The following is a 26,372-nucleotide window of genomic DNA, read 5'->3' on the forward strand; positions in this document are numbered from 1 at the left end:
TATAAAACGTCTTAAAGAATATTTTACCCTGCAGTAGCTAATATGTACTATATAAAAGAAAACTAAAGGACAGGTATTTATTGTATAGTAACAATCAAGACTGAATCTTAAATCTTGCTATACTACTTAGTGCAATGTAATTATGAAAATTGCACCCTGTTTTGCTTTATCGATTAACATTTTTGTCTCAGAACCATATATACACATTCATTTTATAATTTGCATTCCAAATTCTATAAATTGCATTCACAATTTTTATTGTGAGAAGAAGTACAAAACAATGTCTTAAATCTATCAATTCAAGTATATTTTTAGTGTTTTGGTGCAATCCAATCAGTTTAAATCTGCACTTCACAAACTTCTATGAGAATTATATGCATTTAGTGCACACCTATGATTCCTGGGACATTTCTTCAATGTGTCTAGGGAGATTTGGTCGCTTGAGTTTTCTACAGAGAACAAGTTACAGTAATAAGAGTCTAGAGTCTTCTCCACTTGAAGGAAATATCTTCTTCTTTATCCTCTTTATCTTATACCTTTACAGGGACAAAGATCAACATAGGTCCAGAAGAAACCAGTATGGGGCTAGATAAGGCTGTTGGAATACACTTTATTTTCTAGTAGTCAAAGGAGTTTAAAGCTCCCTCAAATTACCTCCCCTAACACCAGAAACTTGATATTCAGAAATTTAAAAAGTAGTTTTTGTGTCAATGAATCATGATATTATAGTCAAACACTGTCTTTCCCTCAAAAATCTGTGACATGTGTAAGCAGCTGGTGGAAAAATTCAGGTTTTATTTTTTTTTCCAAAAATAAGTTTTTATATGATTGAAATAGGAAAAAAAGAAATAAAATGGTAAACTGGAATTACACAGTACTATGCAATCACCATTCACAATTACCATTTTTCTCACCCATATGGGGACACACACACACACACACACACACACACACACACTTGGTCCCAAACTCTATCAAGGAGTTAGATATAGCTCTGCAGCAGCCTCAGACTCTGAAATAGAGCCTGGGCATAAGAAAAGTATATATAGAAGTCTGTGCGATTAGTTCTACACTCAGTACTGATTCAGTATTAGCATTGTGCCTGGTGTATAGGTTTTTGGGGGTTTTTTTTATTGTGATTTCACTAGCATTCTTACTTGTGTTAATAAAACTATTCTATATCATCTTGAACTACATTTTAACTGACTCCTTTGGTATCATGTTATACAAATTGATAGATGATCATATTGGCTTACATTTAAATTTAAATGTATTATTAAAATTCCCTTGAAGAGTTTTTTCCTCTGAACTAAATTACATAGTCATTTCTGCTCCTGCAAGTAATGGCAAGAACTATGTAGTTTAATTGGATACTACAGAGTGATATAATCACAACATCAAAACATAGATATGGTGGTTTAAGAGATAGAGAACTATAACTAAAAACTTGCTCTTATTTTTCTTAGGTAAGAAGTACTAGAAAGATACAAATAATTAGATGTCTTTACTATTAACTCCAGCCATGCCAAGAGCTGGCAATATAGCATCATCAATCACCTTTCCATTTATTCTCCACATATCTTCAATCATATACATATATATATGACCAAATATATATATATATATATATATATATATATATATATATATATATTTGATTGAAATTTCTTTAGTGATACAATTTTTAGTCATTAGTATTATTGGGAAAATCATGTGCACAGGTCCTGAATGTTATAATAGTCATTTCAGTTTTTCCATTCCAGAAAATAGACATATTTCCTATCTAGAAGAAATTGATTTCATGATATTTGCATGAACTTTATAGGAATACAAAAGCCAATATAAAATAATAAACTCCAATTTTCAGAAAATTTTAAAATACAGATTATAGCTAAGAACAATAACTGAAGGATAAATATATCAAATGTATTTATGTGATTAGGGAAACATTGTGGAGAGCAGTACAATTTAAGTTTATTGTTGAAGAATGAATAGAGAATACTTTTGGTTATTCATATGAGATAATTAGATTTAAATTTATGAACAATTTAGGTACTTATGAGTCTCGCTTCTGGGAAAGGATCAACTGAGCACTAACATAAATCCTGGTCATTTTCATGACTCTTCTCTGTCTTTCTTTCCTAATTTCATTCTAAGTCTAAGTTTCCTCAAGAAGTCCACAAGATTGCCAGAATCCTTTAAGACTAGGTACAGCAGAAATAGATATTTGTTGCAGAAATAGATATTTGTTGCAGCAGTGCTTAACAAAAATGAAGCACTTAAAAATGACCTGTGCCTGACTGAGACAATTAAGAGTGCAGCTGTAATGTTTTTCAAATAGAGAAAATTGTGAAAGGAAAGTCTTGGATTTTTGTACATTGTGAAAACAAGATACTGAGTTCTCTTTCATTTGAACTATCCTTTCAAGACCACTTATGAACTGAACAGACTTAAAAAAATAAGTGTCCTTCTCCAGAGCAATAAGCAGGTTACACTTGATGCCACCTTATCTCTCATTATTCAGTCCCAATACATCAGAAAACATGTTAATACTGCCTTAGAAATACAGACAGAAATTACTATCATCATACTTTGGTGGGTAAGTCTATATACCATCACCTTTTGCCTTGATTAAGATGAACTAAGAAAGATTTCTTCTCACTCCTTCACCTCTCTACAACTAACTTGCAACATAAAGTGATCTTTTAAAAATTTAATTCAAATATTTCCCAACAAGACCTACTAGTCTCCCATTCTAATTACTTCTCTGACCTTTTCTCTTACTGTTCTCTCTAATCATATCGCTTCAGTCACATAGGCTTCTTACTTATCCTCAAACTGGATGAAATACTTTTTCCTTTAGGCCTTTGCAATGCCAGTTTCTTCAAATTTTCTTCTGGTATTCCCACAAATGACTTACTTGTGTTTTTTAAGTGTTTGCCAATACGTCCTCTTTTCAATGAAAACTATTCCACACCAATCTCCCTTCACCATAATCCAACCCTTCCAAATCTATTTCTTTTTTGTTTTCACATTAGAAATCACTTTCTAGTACTCTATATAGTTTATGATAGCGTACTTATTCCTCTACTACAATTTGAAACCAAAAATGGAATATTTTCGTCTATTTTTCATTGAAGTTTCCAAAGAAACCAGTACAATGTTTGTATGCAAAATCAGTGCTCAACAAAAAGTAACTTAATGAATTATGAATGTATCTTCCTTCAACTTTTTTTGTGTGGAAGAGAGCATAACATACATATCTATATATAGTGTATGAGAAAAATTTCTGATTATAATTATGCTACTCCTATGCTTTTCTTAGTTGAGGTATATTTTAATAATGTCCAGAATGCTTCTAGAAGTGTAAATCTTTGTGGGGACAATTTAAGCTTTTTACATATTGTTTGTCATGGCCTAGGTATATTTAAAGTCCCAGAGAGAATTGATCTTTGTTTGAAAGGCACTGTTGGAACTGATTAGAAATTCTTTCTCACTGAAGACAGAAAATATGAAATGACCTATAGAATTTACAGTAAATATGTCTTTCATGCTTGCTGCACATTTTCTGATTGCTCTTAGGGAAATATTTAGGAAGTTTCAGGTTACAGCTTTTTATATTTCTTTTAAAAAACCTTTTTTGATCTTGATTTTGTGACTATATCATAGAGTTCCATCTGCTTTAACTTCACAGATTCTGGCACATGTTTAAGGAATTGCAAGAAGTATTATTATTTATTTTGGAAGAAAGAAAAAATGTGATTTCACTAAGGTATTAAACAAGAAAATTCAGAAGCACAATATATGATTCACTCACCTTTTCGAAAAACAAAACAGTAGAGAAATCACATTAAATGTTATTTTAAAAAGTAAAAGTTACATTTGTGAAAAAGTAAAAAGTTACATTGGGGTAACAAAAGTGAAAAAGTAAAAGTTACATTAGGGGTAACAAGTAATATACAATACATATTTTTACAGCTTTAACCAAAGACATAAATCTCAGGTGTAAATCATGACAGTAAATTCTGGAAAGTGTGTCAATTTTATAAAATGATATAAGTTTGTATTAAGCTGATATTGGCATGTATATAATTAATATAAATAGCTTAATTTTTAATTATTAAAGTCTGGAATAACGATATATTTAATAGACGTAATGCTTAATTATACAACATATTTTTATATTAAGGTAAGAATATTACCACTGTAAACATTGATAATAAGTTAATACTTTTATAATAACCTCAAAAATATACAATTCAAGGGCCAAAGTACAGTAGAAACAAATATATGGTTTGAACATGAAATAATCTAAAAATAGATATATGCACGATCAATTGATCTCTGACAGAGGATCAAAGTAAATTCAATAGAGAAACTAAGTTCTTTTCAACAAATAATGCGGGAACAACTGGACAGCTACATGAAGAATAAAAAATTAATCTAGGCACAGAGCTTAGCCATTTAGAAGAATTAAGTCAAAATGTAAAAGTGAAGACTATTAACCTGCTAGAAGATAATAAAGGTGAAAGTCTAGATGATGGTAGTGATGAAATTTAGAAACAACCCTATTAACACAAATCATGAAGGAAACAGTTGGTAAGTTGGATTTCATTAAATTAAACCCTTTTTTAGTTTCAAGTAAAGCAACATTTTTTGCTATAAATATAAGCAAATAAAATCACTTGTGGTCTGTGTAAGAAACTATCAAGAAAATGAGAAAAGCTGTCAGACTAGGAGAAAAATATATACAAATATATGATATAATATATTAAATATAAAATATATTTGATTAAAAATTGTTATTCACAAAGCAAAGAAATCTTCAAATTTATTAATATGAAATTATACAATCAAATTAAGTAAAGGATGAACAAAATCTTAAAATAGGCACCTAGCAAAGACATATAAAGGTGGTAAATAAGTATATAAGCAGATATTCAACCTCATAGGTCATTTCAGAATAAAAAAATACAGGACAATGCAATGCCACTACCACTAATGAAATGGCTACAGTCCAGAAATTTGATGACACCAAAGACTGACTAAAATATGAAGCAAGCAGAAGTCTCATTTATTGTTGCAGAGAGTAGAAAATGCTACAGCCAGTTTGAAAGATAATGTAACAGTTTCTTTCAAAATTCTACATATTTTACCATACAACCTAGTTATTACACTCCTCATTATTTATACAAATAAGTTGAAAACTTATATCTCCATAGAAATTTGTATATGGATAGTATGACTGCTTAATTCACAATTGCCAAAACATGGAAGTAATCAACATGTCTTTCAGTGGGTTAACAGATAAACAATAGTGCACATAGAAATGAGCTGCATGTAGATAGATAGATAGATAGATAGATAGATAGATAGATAGATAGATAATGCTAGAAAGAAACCTTGAGATGAACAGTTTTACACAATCAGTATAGCAATATCTTGAAGTGTATTACTTTAAAGTTACAGAAATAAAACCTCTCCATATAGTGTGAAATAATATAAAACTTCTCTATGTATAATGTTTTCATCAAAATGTGAATCTTAAAAGGCAAAAAGGATCTTAGTTTATATGTAGAAAGAACTAGAAGATAAAAGATAATTTAACAATGCATCATAAAAATAATGGAAAATAAGGTTATTGGCATTTACTTCTCACCTCCAAACACTTTCGCTACCTTATATTTCTGTGGGGCTCAATTAGGAAAAAGCATCTCTAACAGCTTTGTATTGAGCTAGTAGTGAAACTAGACCAAGGAAAAATTCTGTATAGATTCAGACACAAAACTAAAATGGTCAGTAGAAAAGAAAAAATTTACAAAATCAGAGTTGGATAGTGTAATATAATCATTATATTCTGTAAAATAGGGAAGGGAGGTCACAAGAGAAACAGAGAGGTGGGGTAGTGAGCTTCCTGGTAAAGAATAGGGCCCAGGGAACATGCACATCTATGGAATAAAATGACTGCTCACAGAAATTCTGTTTCAGTTAGTATTATTTTGGTGCAAGAAACAATGGCTTAAAGGCTTAAGAAAAGGACTTTAATCTGTCTCATCTTATTGCAGTCCAGCCAAAAAACATCTCTATGTGGGCAACAAGTGACATAAATGAAAATCAGACTTATTTTCAATAGAAATTTATTAAAATAAATATTTACGTAAAATTTTACAACTGTATATTGAAAGATTTCCTCCAATTTTCTTCTGGAAGGGGTCCAAAAAGTACAATTTATGTTTATATTCAGTAATATTCCCTTTTTTACTGAATATAAACACTGTTTATATTTATAGATTATGAGGAACCCTGAAGTGAAGCACTTTTAAAAATTCCAAAAAATAAAGAATTAAACTCAATATATTCTCTTCATATCTTCATGAAGATCTAGAGACATCTTAAATTTACTTACCATCATGAATATATTACATTTTCACTTGTATACTTTACTGAGATGCCTAATACACATATATAAACACACTCAGCTATATTGTCCAATTAAAGAATTGAGGCAGAATTTTATTCCTAAAATGCAGTCATTTGGCCTGAGGCTGTATAGTCCTTACATGTCACAGCCAAAATACTTGTTAATGAACACAATTGTAAAGATAATAACAGTCTATTATCTAAGACAGTGTCATAACTCTTCTTGTGGCAGTGACCAAAAGCCTAGGCAGTAATTCCTGCTAAAAAGAAGGACCAAATCACTTTCTTAGTGCTTAGCTTTAGTGGCTTATCAGGAGTACATAGGCATTGTTTCTTTTCCAAATGATTAATTAATAAAGTTGATTTATATAATATGTCTGGAATATACAAAATTGAGAAAATTTATAATTTTATTTTATTAGTTCTATCTAGATATCTAAAATGAAATCAGACTTTGTGAACAAGTTTAATATTTCAGTTGTAATATAACATTGGTGTAAATATAACATTAAAGAAATATATAATATCAGAATGAATATAGGTAGAATTTAATCAAAGATAATCTTAAAATATACTAAAAGCAACAAAGTAGCTAACATCAAAAACTTCACTGAATTCAGATATTTGGGTTTTGTGCATGTTTTAAGCAAATATCAGTTGCTGAATATAGTAGAAAAAATGCACAGTGATTCAAGAAAATGATTTTGAGTCTAGAATAGTTTTTACAGCCCAATACTATTTTTGAAACAGAAAAATCCTGTAAGACATGTACAAACAGGAAAAGATAATGTACCTTTTCCCATCTCAAAATTGTGGAATTTCTCATTAAAATTAAACTACTCAATGATTAAATACATGACAGAACAAAAATAACCGATGAGAAATTTGTAAATAGAAATTAAGAAACTATTCACATATCATTCCCTGTGGTGTTCTCACACTTCTGCATGTTTTGAAGGAGACACTGTTCTTTTGTTCCTTGAAGGTTATTTTATGACAAATTGAATGAAAAGATAGAGTTGTTTCCTTTAGCAAATGAAAGGTGTGTTATATCCTTGGTATATAGTGATAGTGTCTTTTGGGACAGGTATATTTATTGCCCTTTATAAAAAAAAAAAAAGATTCAGGATCTTTCAGCTCATGTTTCTGCTCCTATAATGCATTCACAGAGTATTTTAGTGTTATCTGATCTTTCTTATATTTTGTGTCATGACTTGCAAAAGTGGCAAGAGAAAAGTATTAATACTGTTCCCTGTTCCATTACTATTGTGAACAGTGGAATTACCATTCCACCTTTCTCTCCAGAAGTCTGCTCTTTTCTGCCAGCCTCCACGGAATTGTGGCAGTGTGATTTGCTGGGTTCCAACATAATCTGTCACAGTTCTTCACAGAGGAAAATCAGGATCAAAGCAATAATTATGAGTTGATGTTCTGGTAGTCTGGGTAAATATTGTACTTAGATAAAACTTTTAGAAGGTACAAATTGAAGTTTTAATGTCTTCACAAGATTCAAGAGTCCAACTGAATGCATACTCAAAGGTACATAAATCAAATAAAAACTATACTATGTATTTTGGTTCACTATAAAATTGAAAAGTTTAGAAAATTGTTTTTTTAAATCTCTTCATTAAATATTAGAAACTCAAAAAGATCACCATGCAAGAATATGCAGATAGGGCCGGGGATTTAGCTCAGTGGTTTTGTCGCTTGCTATGCAAGCGAAAGGAGTGGAGTTCGATCCCCAGTACCAAAAAACAAAACAAAACAAAACATAAGAATATGTAGATAGATTTTTTTTCACCAAGCAGAAGGTAAGGGAATCTAGTTGGTGAAATGCTAACACAAAAATAAATAAAAACCTGGGATACAAACAAAAGTGAAATCACATGTTAGAGTTTGCTCCTCAATTTGGAAATATATCTGAATCTTAAAAATGTACTTTTTAACTAAAAATAAGCTCAGCAAAGGAATATAAAATGCATGAAAAAATTCACCAAAAAGGACCAAGATAGCATATAAAACAAATAAGAATAGTATAATCCAAAGATTGACATTAAATTAAATTATTAAAGAAGTAAAAAAAAGCACAAATGCAAAGAATATATGTATACACGCTGAATTAAACAGGAATGAAACAAAATAAAATGTAAAATATCAGCAGGTGAACTTACTAGAATATTAAATATATAAGATGGAAATTGATAAACTGAGAAATTAGAAGAAATTATAGAGAAAGCAGTGTACAGGGAAAATGAAAGTAGTTCAAGAAGGAGGGAGGATGCAGTGCAGGCCTCACATATTTAAATGTATTTGTTTATTCAATAATTTATTCATATGTTTGTACATGCAAGTGTGGTGCATATATACATTAAATTATTTAAAATTATTACAACACTTTTTGGAGTTTTTTTACACATTTAAATAAATATGAGGAGTAAAGATGTAATTTAGAGATTTCTGAATTTTATAGTCTTTAAAGTGAAATCTAAATTCTATCATTTAGACATCTTAAAAAAAACTGATAAATTTTATTTTCTGTTCTAAGCCATCAAATTAATTAGATATTTTGGTTTATGTTGTTTTTGAGTGACACCTATAAGGCTTGTGCTAGACTGAACATAGGAGGGCCTATGATTTCAAGTACTCTAGAAAATCAGAGTCAGAATAAGAACCAACAGAAATTGCTATCAAGTCAAATGGAGAAGAGAAGAAAGAAATGGAAAGGAAGTAGTGTGTTTATACTGCATTGACAGTAAGATATAGAATTTAACATGGGAAAAGCAGGGCAGGGAAATGGTTAGCAACTGACTGTAAAGTATAATCACGGTTTCACGGAAGTGTTTCAACATGGTACCCAGAGCTTTCTGCTATTCTGATATACATTTGCATTGGGCATTGGGTACGATGCATATTTTTCAATGACTGTATAACATTTTACTGTTTTACTTACAAACAAAAAAGTATAATTTTAGGATAAGAATTTATCAGCATCTAAGGAGTACAAATTGCACAATAGATGGTGTTGAATAAAATATTCGTGCCATTTTAACCATAGTGTCTTTTAATCCTAAAAGAAATGGAGTGAAATACAATATTATAAGAAATTAATGCAGGATCTTGCAACACATGAGTAACTAAAAATTAAAAATATAATATATGTATATGTAAAGCTATCTAAATTTAATTATATTAAGCTATATCATTCAAACATTTGAGAATATTTTATTATTTTGGTCATATTGATTAGGAAAAGGAAGCAATAAAATATATGTGTAGAGAAATATGTTTTATTTACTCTACAGAAAAATTGATCAATAATCCTATAATTTCTTGATGTTTGTTCATTAGTGAAAAATAGTATGTGTTAAATATGGCTTCTAATTTTTATAAACTAGTAGCAATGTATTTATATTTACTTGAATTTTTATGTGTTTCTGTGGAGCTAGACATACTCTAATCAATCTTTCCCATAACTATGGGTCTTTTCTTCCATAATTACAATAGTTATGATTACAAGTCATGGAAACATCTATCTTCAGCAGAATGTTAAGGTTGATTGGGCCTTAAGGAACATATATTTTGATTGTACCATTTTACGTATGAAATAAAATTTCTGAAATTTTGAGTTATTTTTCCAAGGTCATCTATCTTGTTATGAGATGATTTATTCACCTTCAGAAATCACTGGAGTTAAAACAGAGTTCTTTATGCACAGCCTCAAGAAATCTAATGTTTATACCAGTGAGGATAAAATTAAAATATTCTTACCCCACCATATACTCTGAAATTTTAATCTCCTTCTGCTTTTTGAAAAATCTTTTAAATATTTTAATTATATCATTAATTGACAATGAATATAAAGTAACATTTAAAATACTTTTTGTTAATTCTCAATGAAAAGGCCATCATAATCCTGAAGTATTACCATTAATAGAGATGCTGTAAAATAAATGAGAACTGGGGAATCATCTATTATTTCTTCTCAGGTGAAGGATAATCCTTTTTTAAATCACTCATTATCCTTTTATTTGTTTATTTTTAAACCAACTTCCATGTTTCCTTTTTTTTAAAAAACTTACTATCAGCTAAAATGCCTCATGAAACACTTACAGCATAAGAATATGAGTAAGATCTTGAACAAAAAGCGTTTCATTACACTGAATTTTTAAATTTATTTTTATTTTCCTATACTAAAAACTTGATTATAAATCAGTTGTGAATTCTACCATAGTTACAAATATGATGTGAGATAAAAGGTGACAAAATTAGAATGGATTTGTATATATGATACCAAACCTGGCTTTATAAAAATAGGGGTTAGCTCTGATTTGACTCCCAAAGTTATCCTGTTAGCACAAAACCCAGAAATATTGTTCTCTTCTGTGTGTGAAGATAGAGTATTGCAGTTGCTAACAGGATTCAACAGGATTTAAAGAAAGTTATAAATTCTATAAACTCATCCATTAGATGGAGTGTTTATATTTACTTTAAATAATATCTATAGGGATTACATGACAGTATATATAAAGTTCATATCATGGTATCTGGTAGCCAATTACTCCATGTTTATTTACTGTCTCTATGAAAATGTCTATTTACTACAATACTGCTTCCTTAATTGACTTTTTTCTCAGAAGTTTATAGTCTTTCTGGTAAGTTGAGTCACATCTTCCTTTATTTTCAATACCTAACTTGAGTCCCTTTTGTACTATTTTTTCTTCAATATTAAATTTGGTTGAATCTGTAGAGAGTAATTGCTCCTGCTGTGCTATATATTGTGTAGAATTTTCTCTTACATACTAAAAAGATTTATATTTTTTCACAGCATAAAATAATTAGATATTGAAATAATTTTCACCTGCTGAGCAGGTCATGGTGCCATGTTTACAAAATGTTTTGTTTCTAATTAGAAAGAACTACTTGGTTTTGTTTTCTTCCTCAACATATTTCTAAATCATATGTCTTTGTCATGTCACAGTACTGTCATACTTTCAAAGAAGTTTGTTAGTTATTTTAGTTCGAAAGTGTCTTCTCAAAACACATGTATTGGAAAAGTAATGTTTAATTCAATAGTGTTCAGAAAACTTTGCTTTCAAGAATGATTTAATGCTGTTATTGTGAAAGTGAGTTTGTCATCACAAGATGGGTTCCATATAACAGACTGATCTCTCTCTGTCTCTCTCTCTCTCTCGGATGACACAGAAGGGTCTTTACAGATGTATGGCTCTGAGTTTTAGACTTCATAGCTTACAAAATTATGGGAAAATAAATTTGTTCTCATTGTAAACTACCTTGTCTAGGGTATTCTGTATTAGCGGCATGAAATGAATAAAAGTTAATAATTCAAGTATAATTACATTGACTTCATCCTCCAAATTTGCCACTGTTATCAAAACCTATTGTTTAATTTGTGTAAAAATTTGTCTCCTTTATAATATTTTTGAAAGGGTAAAAATTAATTTCATTAGCATAACCAACATATTGGTAAGAAGCTAAAATTAAATTGTAGGATAATTCTGCACACAACTTCTAATATGGCTTATATATACTACTAAGTGTCTAGTGTAACTACTGAAAGACTAAGTAGAAAATTCTCCTTTAGATATGAGTAATAATGGTTATTACTATGTGCTTTGATACTTAAAAGAGAAGTCATCCATATGATCTGCAATAAAAATTTTCTAGACTGCACTTGCTGTGTCTGAATCTTCAGTTGAATCTTGCTACATCTGAAGTGACAGAGAAAAAGCCTTGTATGATTTTTTGAAACTTAGATTATTGGTATTTTAAAATTATTATCCAAAACAAAAACAAAATATTTGGCTTACAATATAGGAAAAAATAAGGAAGCATTAGATCTCTTCTCAATGTCTATTTATTTTAATGTATAATTTAATAATTGTTTGCTTAGACTGAAGAGGCCTTTCTCCAATTCTATACTTGCCTGTTAATGTCATCTATTACTATTTGACGGTATAAATATGCACTTTAACACTGCTTGAGGATACCCAAAAGAAAGTAAACAAAAATTTATTATTTGTTATAAATTTATTATAGTTTTGCAAGCGTATCTCCTGAGCAGAAGATTGGTGTTTTAAAATTAAATACAATGAGCTTGAGTAAGTAGTGTGCGAGGAATAGGGCATTATAAATCGTGAATCTACTCTTTACCATTTTTCTTTAAGAACAGTATTTATTTGTTCAGAAAAAGAAAAATATAATTATATGAATCTGGGGGACTAATTAGGTCTGGATAAGTCTAAGTATTCTTTAAGGATAATTAATGAATCTTTTAATGGGGAATATATCTGTGATGGTTTGTATGCTTGTGCATGCTCCAAAATTCATGTTCTAGCTCAATCATCCATGCAACATTATTAAAAAGTAATATCTTGGGGGTGAGGAATTTAGCTCAGTGGTGTCGCTGCCTGCCTTGCAAGCACACAGTCCTGAGTTCGATCCCCAGAACCAAAAAAAAGTAGTATCTTTAGAAGCTATGTTTCATGAATAAAGTTGTGCCTTAGAAAAGGGCTTGAGAAGGCAAGTTTCCCTCTTCCAACTGTTCCACCATGTGAAAACACAGCTTTCATTCCTTCTATAGGGGGAAGCAACAAGGTGCCATTGTAAAACTAAAGACCAGATCCTCAGGGCATTTGCATCTTGGACCTCTCATCTTCCAGAATTGTGAGAAGTAATTTGCTGTTATTTATGAATTCCCCAGTTGAAGATATTTTTGTTGTAAAACATAAACTTACTAAGACAATACCCACAATGGATTAGTTTGGAAAATTTTCATAACAATGAGAAGGGAGAGCACTCTTCTTAAGCATACCTTTACTGCTTATTCACATCAAAACATCACATAGTAGATGATCTTTCAGACCATTCATTAAAAGTACTTTGGTGCCTATTAAAACTTCAATCTTTCAGGTGAGACAAGCAGCTTGAAGCTCCACTGCCATCCTGGGCCCCTCCCACCCCACAGTGAGGTCCCAGGCACAGTTGCAGCCCCGCTCCCATCTGACTCTCTCCCAGCAGTGACCAGGCAGGTGAGACAAGCAGCTTGAAGCTCCGCGGCTGTCCAGGGCCCCGCCCACCTCACGCCACAGTGAGGTCCGCTTAGCCACACCAGCGCCTCCAAGGCCAAGTGCCCCCCCCCCCCCCGGCAACTCCAGTGCCCGCCACTGGCCTTCTGGCTTTTCTGTTACCTTGTCCCGCACTACAGAGGCACAGGGGATTATAAAGACCCTCGTCCTGAGTGCCATAAGATAGAGCAGAAGTTAGTAACAGAAAGAGGGATTCTCAGGCTGCTCGATGAAAATTGAAGCTCAGCAGGAAAGTAAAGAGAATCTCTACAATAAAGGCACATCAGACCACTGTACTTGGTCTGCTGCTGGCTTGCTGAGACTCTTTGACTCATATATGCACACGGATTCCTACGTTGCCTACTGTGACAGCAGAGACATACCCTGAAGGAGCCCCATAATTTTTATTTTTTGTTATTTGCAAAAAAGAAAAAAAATGTTTTTCTTTTATTTTTAATTCTTAATTTTTACTTTTTTCTACTCTTGAAATTTTTACTTTTTTTTCTTTTCTTTCTTTCTCTCTCTTTCACTCATTCTCTTGCTGTCCCACATTGCTCCTCATCTCACCATTTGTTCATTTCTGCACTGAATTTGGATTTCTCCCTTATTGTTCTTGTCTTCTCTTTTTCCTTTTCTTGATTATCAGTAGGTTTAAAGGAAAGTAAATTCGGTATCAAGCCTCCCTGTTGCTGTTAGGTGATTCTATTCACATCTTTGTTCTTTCATTCTCCTTTTCCTCTTGCTTTTAACTACTTCTTAGAGTTTGTGTAGTCTTTCTGTGTCTTCTGGCCTCACCGTTAATCTTACCTGATCTTTCTACCTCTCTGTCCCTCCCCAACTCCTTTTAACTCCCACAACCGAAGGGGAAAGATGCTATATTGAAGAGTTTATTCATTATAAACTTATATTGGGCTGGTCCTCGGTTTTAATTTAACTCACAGTGATAAATGTGATGATTAATAATTACCACAAATGGTCATTTACTAAGCTGTGCTTGATGCTATGGTATTGCTGACTATGTCATTTGGGTAACATGTTGTGATTGATCTAATTAGTTTTCCTTCCTGGTATAAGAAATATAAAATAGCCTTAGAGTCATTAGAGTCTCAAAACCCAAACACAAACTACATCTGGAAGACACTTCTGAAAAGCAATCATTCCACAAGGGTTTTAAACACAAGCAACAAAGATACCCACATTAAGCAATTTTGAAATATCAACCAAGGAATTAAACCAAGGACAGTACCAAAAACAAAAATGAGAAGACACTTAAGCAAAGCACAAACGTAGGCTTCCATGCCACAAAAAGGAAATTCTGGGGGAAATGAGGTGGAAAAATCTGATAAGCAACCACTTGGACACCCTGAACTGATAGCACAGGAAGTAACAAAGCAGATGCATGAGGCTCTAGAAAAATTCAAAGCAGGAATAATCTCCCAGATAAATGCAGGATGGTGAGCAGAGTGAAAGACATGATTAGAGGTTCTAGAGCAGAAACAGATAAGAAAATAGATGAGATCAGAAACATGCTGGAAGCCATGAATGCCCAGCATAAGAAAGAAATGGAAGCCATGATCACCCAATATAAGAAAGAAATGGAATCCATGAAACAGATTCAAACAGATATTCAGGAGATTAAAACTCCATTGAAAGCATGCAGAGCAGACTAAGAGAATCTGAGGACAGAAAATCAGATATAGAAGACAGGATTGCAGTTAAGGACCATGAAAACAGAGATTTCCTAAAGGTAGTAAGGGACCATGAAAAATCAATCCAACAGTTGCTAGATGATGCAAAGAAGAATAACATAAGTTGGACAGGAGTCCCCGATAAGACAGGAGAAAGTACGATTGACATAAAAAACTGTTCCCAAAAGTAATAGGAAAAAACTTTCAAGACAGAGGTAGATAATTGGACATACAGATGAGTGAGGCATATAGAACTCCAAATAGCCATGATCAAAAAGAATCTACAACTAGATGAATAACAGCCAAGATCCCAGAAACCCAACAGAAGAACAAAATTCTACAGGCAGTTAGAGAAAGAAACAAATCACCTACAAAGGAAAGCCCATCAGTATCATGGCAGATTTCTCAACACAAACCCTCAAATCAAGGAGAGACTGGAGTGAAGTATTTCAAGCCCTAAAAGAAAATAACTTCCAAACTAGACTGTTGCATCCAGCAAAATTATCTTTCAAAATTGATGGGGAAATTAGATACTTTCATGACAAAAACACCTGAGAAATTTTGTGAACACCAAACCAGCATTCCAAACAATTTTAAGCAATATCCTAGAAAAAGACAATGAAGGTAACAACTCCATGAGGCCCAACAGAGAGAAGGCACCATGCAAGGTAAGACAGTAAAGTGAAAAGGGGGAAAATAAGAAATAAAAGAGCCAACAACAGGAAAACACCATGACAAGGATGAATCAATATCTCTCAATTATAACTATCAATGTTGCTGGCCTCAATTCACTGATCAAAAGAAATAGACTGACAGAATGGATTAAGAAGCAAAACCCAGCAATATGTTGTATACAAGAAACACACCTAACTCAAAAGGAAATCCATAGACTGAAAGTAAAAGGATGGAAAACAGTTCTCCATGTCACAGGAACCCCCCAAAAAGCAGGAGTAGCAATCTTATTTGCAGACAAAGTAGATTTCATACCAAAACTAATTAAGAGAGACAAAGATGGTAACTACATCCTTGTGAAGGGAACAATCCAAGAGGAAGAGATGACAATCCTAAATATTTATGCACCAAATAAGAATGCCCACGAGTATTAATGTACATGAAAAACCAAATAAGAACTAATAAAATTGTACTGGGGGACCTCAACAACTGTCCTTCACAAATGACAGATCAACTAGAAAAAAATTAACAATGAAATTGTAGAACTGAACCAAGCTATTGAACAAATGGACTTAATAGATGTTTACAGCATTCCACCCCACAAAATCAGAATACACATTCTTTTCTGTTGCACACGGGTCATTCTCCAAAATAGATCACATGCTAGATCATAGGACATAAGCAAATGTAAAAGAATTGAAGTTATCCCCTGTATATTATCAGACCATAGTGCAAAACAATTGGAGATCAATAACATAAGAAACCACAAAACTCACACAAACACATGGAAATTGAACAACACACTCCTGAACAACCAAGGGGTGACAGAGGAAATTAAAGAAGAAATTAGACAGTTTCTACAAGTAAGTGAGAATGCCAGTACAACATACATGAATCTGTGGGACACAATGAAAACAGTTCTATGCAGGAAATTCATAACAGTGAATGCCCATATTAGGACAACAGAGAGAACTCAGTTAAATAATCTAATGCAGAACCTCAAGCTCCTAGAAAAAGAAGAGCATAACAAATCCAAAGCTCATAGAATAAAGGAAATTATAAATATCCAAGCAGAAATAGAGGATACAAAAAATCAATCAATCAAAGAGTTGATTTTTTGAAAGAATGAATAAAATTGATAAACCTTTAGCCAACCTTATCAAAAAAAAAGAAAATAAAAGGTGCAAATCCATGCAATTAAGAATGAAAAATGTGAAGTCAAAATAGACTCAACAGAAATCCAGAGAATCATCAATATCTACTTTGAGAACCTGTACTCTAATAAAATGGAAAACACAGAAGAAATGTACAGATTCCTAGATACATATGAATTGCCAAAACTAAATGAAGAAGACATAGAAATTCTAAACACTCCAATAACAATGAGTGAAAATATCATAAAAAACCTTATCAACAAAGAAAAGCCCAGGTCCTGATGGCTTCATTGCTGAATTTTACAAGACATTTAAAGAAGAACTATTGCCATTACAATTTAAACTCATCAAGGAAATTGAAAGGGAAGCAAGGCTTCCAAATTCGTTCCTGGAAGCAAGTGTTACTTTCATCCCCAAACCAGGGAAAGACCCAACCCAAAAGAAAACTACAGACCAATCTCTCTAATAAACATAGATGCAAAAATTCTCAACAAGATACTGGCAAACAGAATACAGAGTGTCATCAAGAAAATCATACACCCTGACCAAGTCAGATTTATCCCAGGGATGCAAGGATGGTTCAACATCCATAAATCAATAAATGTAATACACTATATTAACAGACTCAAGGACAAAAAGCACATAATCATTTCAATAGATGCAGAAAAAGCATTTGACAAAATCCAACACCCAAGCATGATAAAAATGCTACAGAAAATTGGAATAGAAGGTCTTTATCTCAACCTGATTAAGGCTATCTATGAAAAACCAACAGCCAACATCACACTAAATGGTCAAACACTGAAAACTTTTAGGCTAAAATCAGGAATAAGTCAAGGATGCCCACTACCACCACTCTTGTTCAATATTGTTCTGGAAACATTAGCCATAACAATTAGAAAAGAGAAAGAAATCAAAGGAATAAAGATAGGAAAAGAAGTTAAAATATCATTATTTGCTGATGATATGATACTTTACATAGAAGATCCAAAAAATTCAGTCAAAAGTCTTCTAGACCTAATTGACAGATTCAGGAGAGTAGCTGGATACAAGGTCAACACTTAAAAACAATAGCCCTCTTATGCACAAATAGCAGACCCATTGAGAGAGAAATTGGGGAAATAATTCATTTTACAATAGCATCTGAAAAAATGAAATATCTAGGAATCAACCTAACAAAGGAAGGAAAAGACTTCTACACTCAAAACTATAGCACTTTGAAAAAGGAGATCAAAGAGGATATAACAAAAATGGAAAGACATCCCTTGTTCCTGGGTAGGAAGAACCAATATAGTGAAAATGGCCATACTTCCAAAGCTTCTATATAGATTTAATGCAATGCTGATTGAAATTCCAACAATATACTTCACAGAACTAGAGAAAACAATCCAAAAATTCATTTGGAAGCAGAAGAAACCTAGAATAGCAAAAGGAATTCTAGGCAATAGAGATATGGCTGGGTGTATCACAATCCCCAACTTGAAACTATACTACAAAGCTACTGTGATAAAAACAGCATGGTACTGCCAAAAAACTGACCTGAGGATCAGTGGAATAGATTAGCAGATGCAGAAACAACTCCAGACATATTCAACCACCTTATCTTTGACAAAGGAGCCAACCACCCTCATTGGAGGAAAGATAGCCTATTTAATAAATAGTGTTGGAAAAACTCGATTTCAACCTGCCAAAGATTAAAACAAGACCCATACCTATCACTACACACTAAACTAAGATCAAAGTGGATTAAAGATCTAAATATTAAGACAGAAACACTAAACTTGCTGGAAGATAAGTTAGGTAGAACTCTTGATGACATTGCCATAGGAAAAGACTTTATGAACAAATGTTCAGTAGCTCTGGAACTATTACAAAGAATCAACAACTGGGAACTCAGCATATTAAAAAGCTTCTGCACTACAAGAGAAACTACCAACAGAGCTAAGAGACAACCTACAATATGGGAAGAAATTTTTAGCAGCTGTACCTCAGACAAAGGTCTGCTATTGAGAATATATAAAGAACTGAAAAAAATCAGAGCCCTCAAATTCAAAGACCCAATTCAAAAATGGGCATCTGAAATGAACAGACATTTCTCAGACAAAAAAGTAAAAACAGCAAATAAATAAATGAAAAAATGTTCAACATCACTGGTCATTGGAGACATGCAGATGAAAACAACACTGAGATTCCACCTCACCCCACAAAGAATGGCTGCTATCAAGAAATCAACCAATAACAAATGCTGGCGGGGGTGTGGAGAGAAAGAAACCCTTCTCTATTGTTGGTAGGAGTGCAGACTGGTGCAACCACTGTGGAAATCAGTATGGAGATACCTCATAGAACTAGGACTACAGGGCCCATTTGACCCAGCTATTCCCCTACTGGGGATCTTCCCCAAAGAATTAAAAGAATCATACCACAGCAATGTATGTGCACCTATGTTTATAGCAGCACAGTTTGTAATAGCTAAAGCTTGGAAATAGCCCAAGTTCCCATCAACTGGAAACTGGATAAAGAAGATGTGGGTTTTTTTTTTTATCAAACGGAGTACTACTCAGCCATAAATAATGAGAAACTAGAGACATTTATAGCTAAATGGATGCATATTGAGGCCATATTCTTAAGTGAAATAAATAGAACACACATGTGTAAATACCAAATAGTTTCTCTAGTGTGAGAAACTGAAAGTGTAAATAGTGATGAAAATGATTAAAATGAATGATAATTTGAAATAAGAAAAGGTCCAAGGGTTTGGGGATGGCAGGAGGGGAAGGGAAAATGGAAGAAGGGAGAGGATAAATTATGAGAATGAAAAAAAAAAATGGAATCAAAATCTGTGTACATAGGGAATTGTGGAGGGGGTGAAGGATGCACAGGTCATGGGAAAAAAAAATAACAACTAAGATACATCATGTTCTGGTACAAACACCCAATGATAAATGTAAATGTATTTCATACCTAATATGTACCAATAAATATATATATAAATTAAAAATTTTTTTCTATTCTGTGGAATTTGGTCAGATTCTCAAACTTATAAATAATAATAAAAAATGATTAACTAGAATTAGGTTCAGATTTTTTCCTATCTTATTTTCCTGGATATTATCATAATTTAGAAATATGAAGTTAAAAATATTAACAAGCTATTGTTAGCATTATTTTTTAAAGAATATAGAATAATAGAAATAAAAACTGCATCATTTTAGTAGTCCTAAGAGATTAAAAAATAGAGTTTATTGTAGAAAAGCTTAGAACATAAAATCTTTACAATATAAACAATTACAGACCTTAGGTATCATTTTTATCACTGTCCTGCAGAAATAGTCTGGTTGTGTGTGTGTGCATGTGTGAGTGTGTGTGTCTATGTGTATGTGGCAACATTTATATAGTCCTCTGATTTTTTCTCACATTTCCTTTGATGGATTACTTTTGATGCTAATAACCATGTAAAGGTGTATATATGCAAGGTAAATGTTGTATGTGAGGGAGAAATGAGGTTAATTTTGGACAAGAACAATAGTAGCATTCCTGTTCTTATATATGCTTGATTTTGGGAAAAATTTATTTTCCATGTTGTCATTATTCACTAATATATATTATTTTTTTAAGAGCAGGAAATTTTTTGGGGGGGAAATAAAGCTTCTGCCTAAGAGAGACAGAAGGGGAACCCAGAAAGTGGGTTGTTTGCCCACCCTACTTTTCAAAGATGTTTTATACAGCAAAGCCATGTGGTGAGGCAGGTACAAAGTGGGATAAAACTGTAAGACCCAATGAGAATTTATGAGGTGGGAAAAACCATGACCAACCAATAAGATTACAAGTACAGTCACCAGGTAATATTGATTAATAGGGGATCAAGTGGGAAGACAAGTCACATACAAGGAATATCCCATTTAGAATATCAATCACTGCTATCTCTACAGGAAGTAGTACTTCTTTTCCTTTTTATAATGCTAACCAGTGAATGTGCCTCAATTGGTCTCCATGTTAATTCCTTGCTGTGTTGGTTCCCCAGGGCTGGCTCCTTAAGGGAGGTCCTGTCTACTTGCCAACAAGATATCTAATTAACTTAACTATCTATTATATTCCCCCCTCTGAAGAAGTACTCCTAACTGCTGTGAGGGGACAAAGGGAGAAGACAGTTCTGGCTACTTCCAGCTGAAGAGGGTTGTAGTTGTGATTAGCAGTTAGAATTACTCTGCAGAGCATATCTCAAGGCCCTTGATAGGTGCCAGGCATTGTCATCTTGGTAGCTGTATAGCTTTGAGTTAAAGATGTAGAATCTTGTAGGAAAGGTTCCTTTGTGTCCTGGATCTTTGTTGACATTGAGGGCCCAGGGCCAAAATATTGGCTGTCCTCATAGCCCAGTTACCTTTCTAGTTTTGGTTTTCAAACTTCTGACCAGTAATCTCAGTGGAAGACCTCCAAAATGATATAGGGGGAAGAGATGTAACTCCCAAACCTAACAGATTTCTGAAATGTGAGTTCATGTTCTCTAAAATCAAAGAATGAATTCTAGGAACAATGGTGGTTAAGAGTAGGAAAAATTTATTGGGAGAAAGAAAGCTTCGGCCTAAGAGAGACAGAAGGGGAAACAGAAAGTAGGTTGTCCCTCACCAATATATTTTCACATTTTCTTCTGAGTCTAAGTTATTCTTCCAAACTGAGACATATTCAAGCTAGCCAAAACTAGAGCTATGCTAAGTCCTTTCATTAAGTTTATAGATGACTGAAATCCTTGTGTAAATATGGTCTATCACTTGCACAATAATTCTGTGTATACCAAATATCAATGAAAAAATAAAAAAAGATGTTTATAGAAGACACCTAATGAGAAAAACTGTTAAAATTATCGGTAATCATGGAAATCCCTACTAAATTAACAAGCTATCATTAGATTACTATTATCATAGCCAAAATTATAGGGCTAGATAATAAAATAAAAATTTTGAGTTATAGTAGAATTATAAAAAGAAATTTATAGCAAAAAAGCAATAAAGGGCTGAGAATTTAGGTCAGTGGTTCCGCCACATGCCTCACAAATGCAAGGTCCTGAGTTCAATCCATGGTACCAAAAACAAACAAACAAAGAAAAAATGCAATAAAAATAAAAGCCCTCTAATCAATAAGAACCAAAAATTATTCCTCAGGAAAATAGAAAAAGAAGAAACCAAACAAAAAGTTATTAGAAAATAATAATTAAATTCATAGCAGAAATAAGTGAAGATTAGAGTAAAAGAATAGAAAAGACCAACAGAGATAAGAGTTTGATTTTAGGAAGATAAACAACAACAAATGTTTAGTAACACTAAGTGAAAAAAAGTATATTTAAATAAATAAAATTAGAAATAAAAGGTAAACATTACAATTGGTACTGTAAGAATTCAAGGGTAACAAAAATTGCTATCAACAGTTGTACTCTAAATTTTGAATCACTTAGGAGAAAAAAATATACAATTAACCAACCAAGCCTTAATAATGAAGAAACCAAATGTATGACAGTATGATTGAATCACTGATAAAAAGACTTCCATAAATTATAGCTCACATTTTGAAGATTTCACTGCCACCTTCTTCTAAACATTTAAAGAATGATTCACAATATTGTGCCAAAACTTTCAAAAACTGAAGAGGCAATATACTTTTAAATGCAACTGATAAGACTAGGATTAGAACAATACCAAGGCTAGACAAGAAAAGAAAAACCACAGTTATTATGAATTTTAATAAAATGGTGTGGCTAGACACCAGCAGCTTAGGTGCACAACCTAAGGCCTGCCTGGAAAACAGCTGTGCAGGCATGCATCCCACAGCCAGAAGCACACTGAGATACCATTGGTAAGTGCATGCCACCACAGCCAGAAGCTGGCTCAGACACCAGTGACAAAGGTGCACAGCCCCCAGCCAAAGGCCCTCCCAGACAACAGCTATGCAGGTGAGCAGGCCCCCCCAGAGGCATGCTCAGAAACCATTCTAAGTGTTCACAGGCCCCAGCCAGAACCCTGTCTGGACAACAGTGCAGTGCAGGGATCAAGAAGGCTGCCGTTCTAAACCTAGGAATAGGTGCAGCGGTGAGCAACAGAGAGAAGGCCTCTCTGAGGCTTGTTGAAAATTGAAACCCACTGTGCTAGCAAAGAGTCACCTCATGGCCAGGGAGTTAGCTCAGTGGCTCCCTGCCTGTATCACAAGCACAAGGTCTCAAGTTCAATCCTGGTACCAAAAAACAGAAAAACAGAAAGAATCATCTCAACAAAAGCACAGCATACTGCATCTGTTGAAATGAGAAGAAACCTAAACAAGATTCAAAATCAGACTTCCAGATCACTTAAGGCAACCCCAAGGGGCAACAAGATGGAAGAATCTGATACTCAACCATCTAGACTCCTTGAACTGGTAAAGAAAGAGGATCTGGAAAAAATAAAATCAGAAATAATTTCTCAGATTAAAACAGAGATTGTGAAAGACATGATTAATAACTAGAGCAGATGCAGATAAAAAAATAGAGGAGCTGAGGAACATGATGGAAACCCAGCATAGGAAACAAATGGAATCCATAAAACAGATACAAGCAGATATCCAGGAGATTGAAAACTCCATTGAAAGTATACACAACAGAATGAGTCAATGTGAGGACAGAATTTCAGACATGGAAGACAGGAGTGCAATTAGTGACCAGAAAAAGAAAAATTTCTTAAAATTAGTAAAGGACTAGGCCGGTTATTTAGCTCAGTGGTTCCACCACCTGACTTGTAAGTGCAAGGTTCCGGAATTCGATCCTTAGTACCAAAAAAAAAAAAAAAATAGTAAAGGATCATAAGAAATCAATCCAGCAGCTGCTAGAAGATGCAAAGAAGAATAACATAAGACTGATTGGAGTCAATGAAAGCAGGAGATAGTGCAAACAACATAAAAAATCTGTTCACAGAAGTAATGGCAGAAAACATCCCATTCAGAGGAAAATAATTTGACTTATAGATAAATGAGACATATAGGACTCCAACAAGCTCTGATAAAAATATGTCTACATAAAGGCATATAATAGGGAAGATTCCAGAAACCCAACAAATGAACAAAATGCTACAAGCAGTTAGAGAAAAGAAACAAATCACATGCAAAGAGAAGCCCATCAGAATCACAGCAGAGTTCTCACAACAAACCCTCAAGTCAAGGAGAGCCTGGAGTGAAGTATTTCAAGGACTAAAAGAAAACAGCATCCAACCCATATTGATGTACACTGAAAAATTATCATTCAAAATTGATGGAAAAATAAGATGTTTTCATGACAAAGAACACTTGAGGGATACCAAACCATCACTCCAAACAATTTTAGACAATATCCTAGGAAAAGACAGTGAGCATCACAACTCCAGGAAGCCCAGCAGAATGAATCAGTGAGGCAAGACAAGAAATTAAATGCAAAGGCAGAGAATTCGACAACAGGAAAAGGTCATGACAAGGATAAGTCAATAGATATCAATTATAAACATCAATGTTAATGATCTCAATTCACCAATCAAAAGAAATAGACTGGCAGAATGAGTCAAGAAGCAAGATCCAACAATATGGTACATAAAAGAAAAACAATTAAAAAAAAACCTCATAGACTGAAAGTTAAAGGGTGGAAATTCAACGGGAACTCTATTCAACAGGAACCCCCCCAAAAAGCAAGAGTAGCTATCCTCTTTGCAGATCAAATGGATTTCAAACCAAGACTAATTAAGGGAGACAAAGAAGGCCACTACATCCTTGTAAAGGAAAAAAATCCAAGAGGAATAGATGACAATCATAAATATATATGCATCAAATGCTAGTGCATCCAAATATGTAAAACAAATACAAATGGACACAAAAAAAATCAAACAAGCACTAATACAATAGTTGTGGAGGACTTAATACCCCACTGTCACAAATAGATCAACTAGGCAAAAATTAAACAATAAAATACTAGAATTAAATCAAACTATTGAACAAATGAACTTAGCAGATGTTTACAGAGTATTCCATCCCACAAAATCAGAATATACATTCTTTTCAGCTGCACATGGGTTGTTCTCCAAAATAGACCACATACTTACTCAAAGAACATGTTTAAGTAAGTGCAAAGGAATTGAAGTTATCCTCTATATATTATCAGACCACAGTGGAATGAAATTGGAAATCAATACCAAAAGAAACCTCAAGACTTTCATAAACACCTGGAAATTGAACAACACACTTCTGAAAAACCAATGGTTCACAACCAACATGTCCATCAATAGACAAATGAGTAAATTGTGGCATATCCACACAATGTAATACTTCCCACACAGTAATAAAAAGAGGAATGAACTATTGATAAGTAAAACAATATAGGTTAATTCCAAACTATTAATGCTGAGTAAAAGAAAAGCAACAAAACAAGAGTACCAACTGTGTGATTTCATGAAAATAAATTCCAGAAAGTGTACACCTATAGTATCAGGAAGGAGATCAGTGCCCAATAACAGATGAGAGATGGACAAATAGAAGAAAAGTTTTGGAGTGATAGATAAATGTATTATTTGATTGTACTGATTAAAATTTATCTAACAGTGCACTTTGTACAATTTAATTGACATCAATAAAAGCTTTATAAAAATGCAAGCAATGGGCTGGGGATTTAGCTCAGTAGTTCCACTGCCTGCCCTGCAAGCACAAGAACCTGAGTTAGATCCTTGGTACCAAAAAAAAAAAAATTCAAGCAAAAAAAGAAGAAATAAGACAACTTCTACAATTAAATGACAATGTCAATGTCAGTACAACATATTGGAATATATGGGACACAATGAAAGCAGTCTTAGAAGGGAAATTCATAGAAGTGAATACTCATATTAGGAAAACAGAGTGAGATCAATTTAAATGACCCAATGCTGAACTTCCAGCTTCTAGAAAAAGAAGACTGGCCAAACCAAAGCTCACACAAGGGAGGAAATTATAAGAATCAGAGCAGAAATCAATGCAGTGGAGACTAAGAGAACCATACAAAAAATCAATGAAGCAGAGAGTTGGTTCTTTGAAAGAATAAACAAATTGACAAACCCTTAACCAACCATAACAAAGAAAGGAAAGAAAAGACACAAATTCATGAAATAGGAATGAAAATGGGGAAATTACAATGGACCAAGCAGAAATCAAAGGATCATCGATACCTACTTTGAGAATCTATACAGCAATAAGATGGAAAACACAGAAGAAATGGACAAATTTATAGATACATATGAATCACCAAAATTGAATGAAGAAGTACAAATTCTAAACAACACAATATCAATCAATGAAATTGAAAATGTAATTAAAATCTTACCAACTAAGAAAAGCCTGGGTCCTGG

Source organism: Heterocephalus glaber, unplaced genomic scaffold (assembly GCF_053883595.1).
Source record: "Heterocephalus glaber isolate CG9 unplaced genomic scaffold, H.glaber_assembly_v1.0 deba00001523, whole genome shotgun sequence".
Classification (NCBI taxonomy): domain Eukaryota; kingdom Metazoa; phylum Chordata; class Mammalia; order Rodentia; family Bathyergidae; genus Heterocephalus; species Heterocephalus glaber.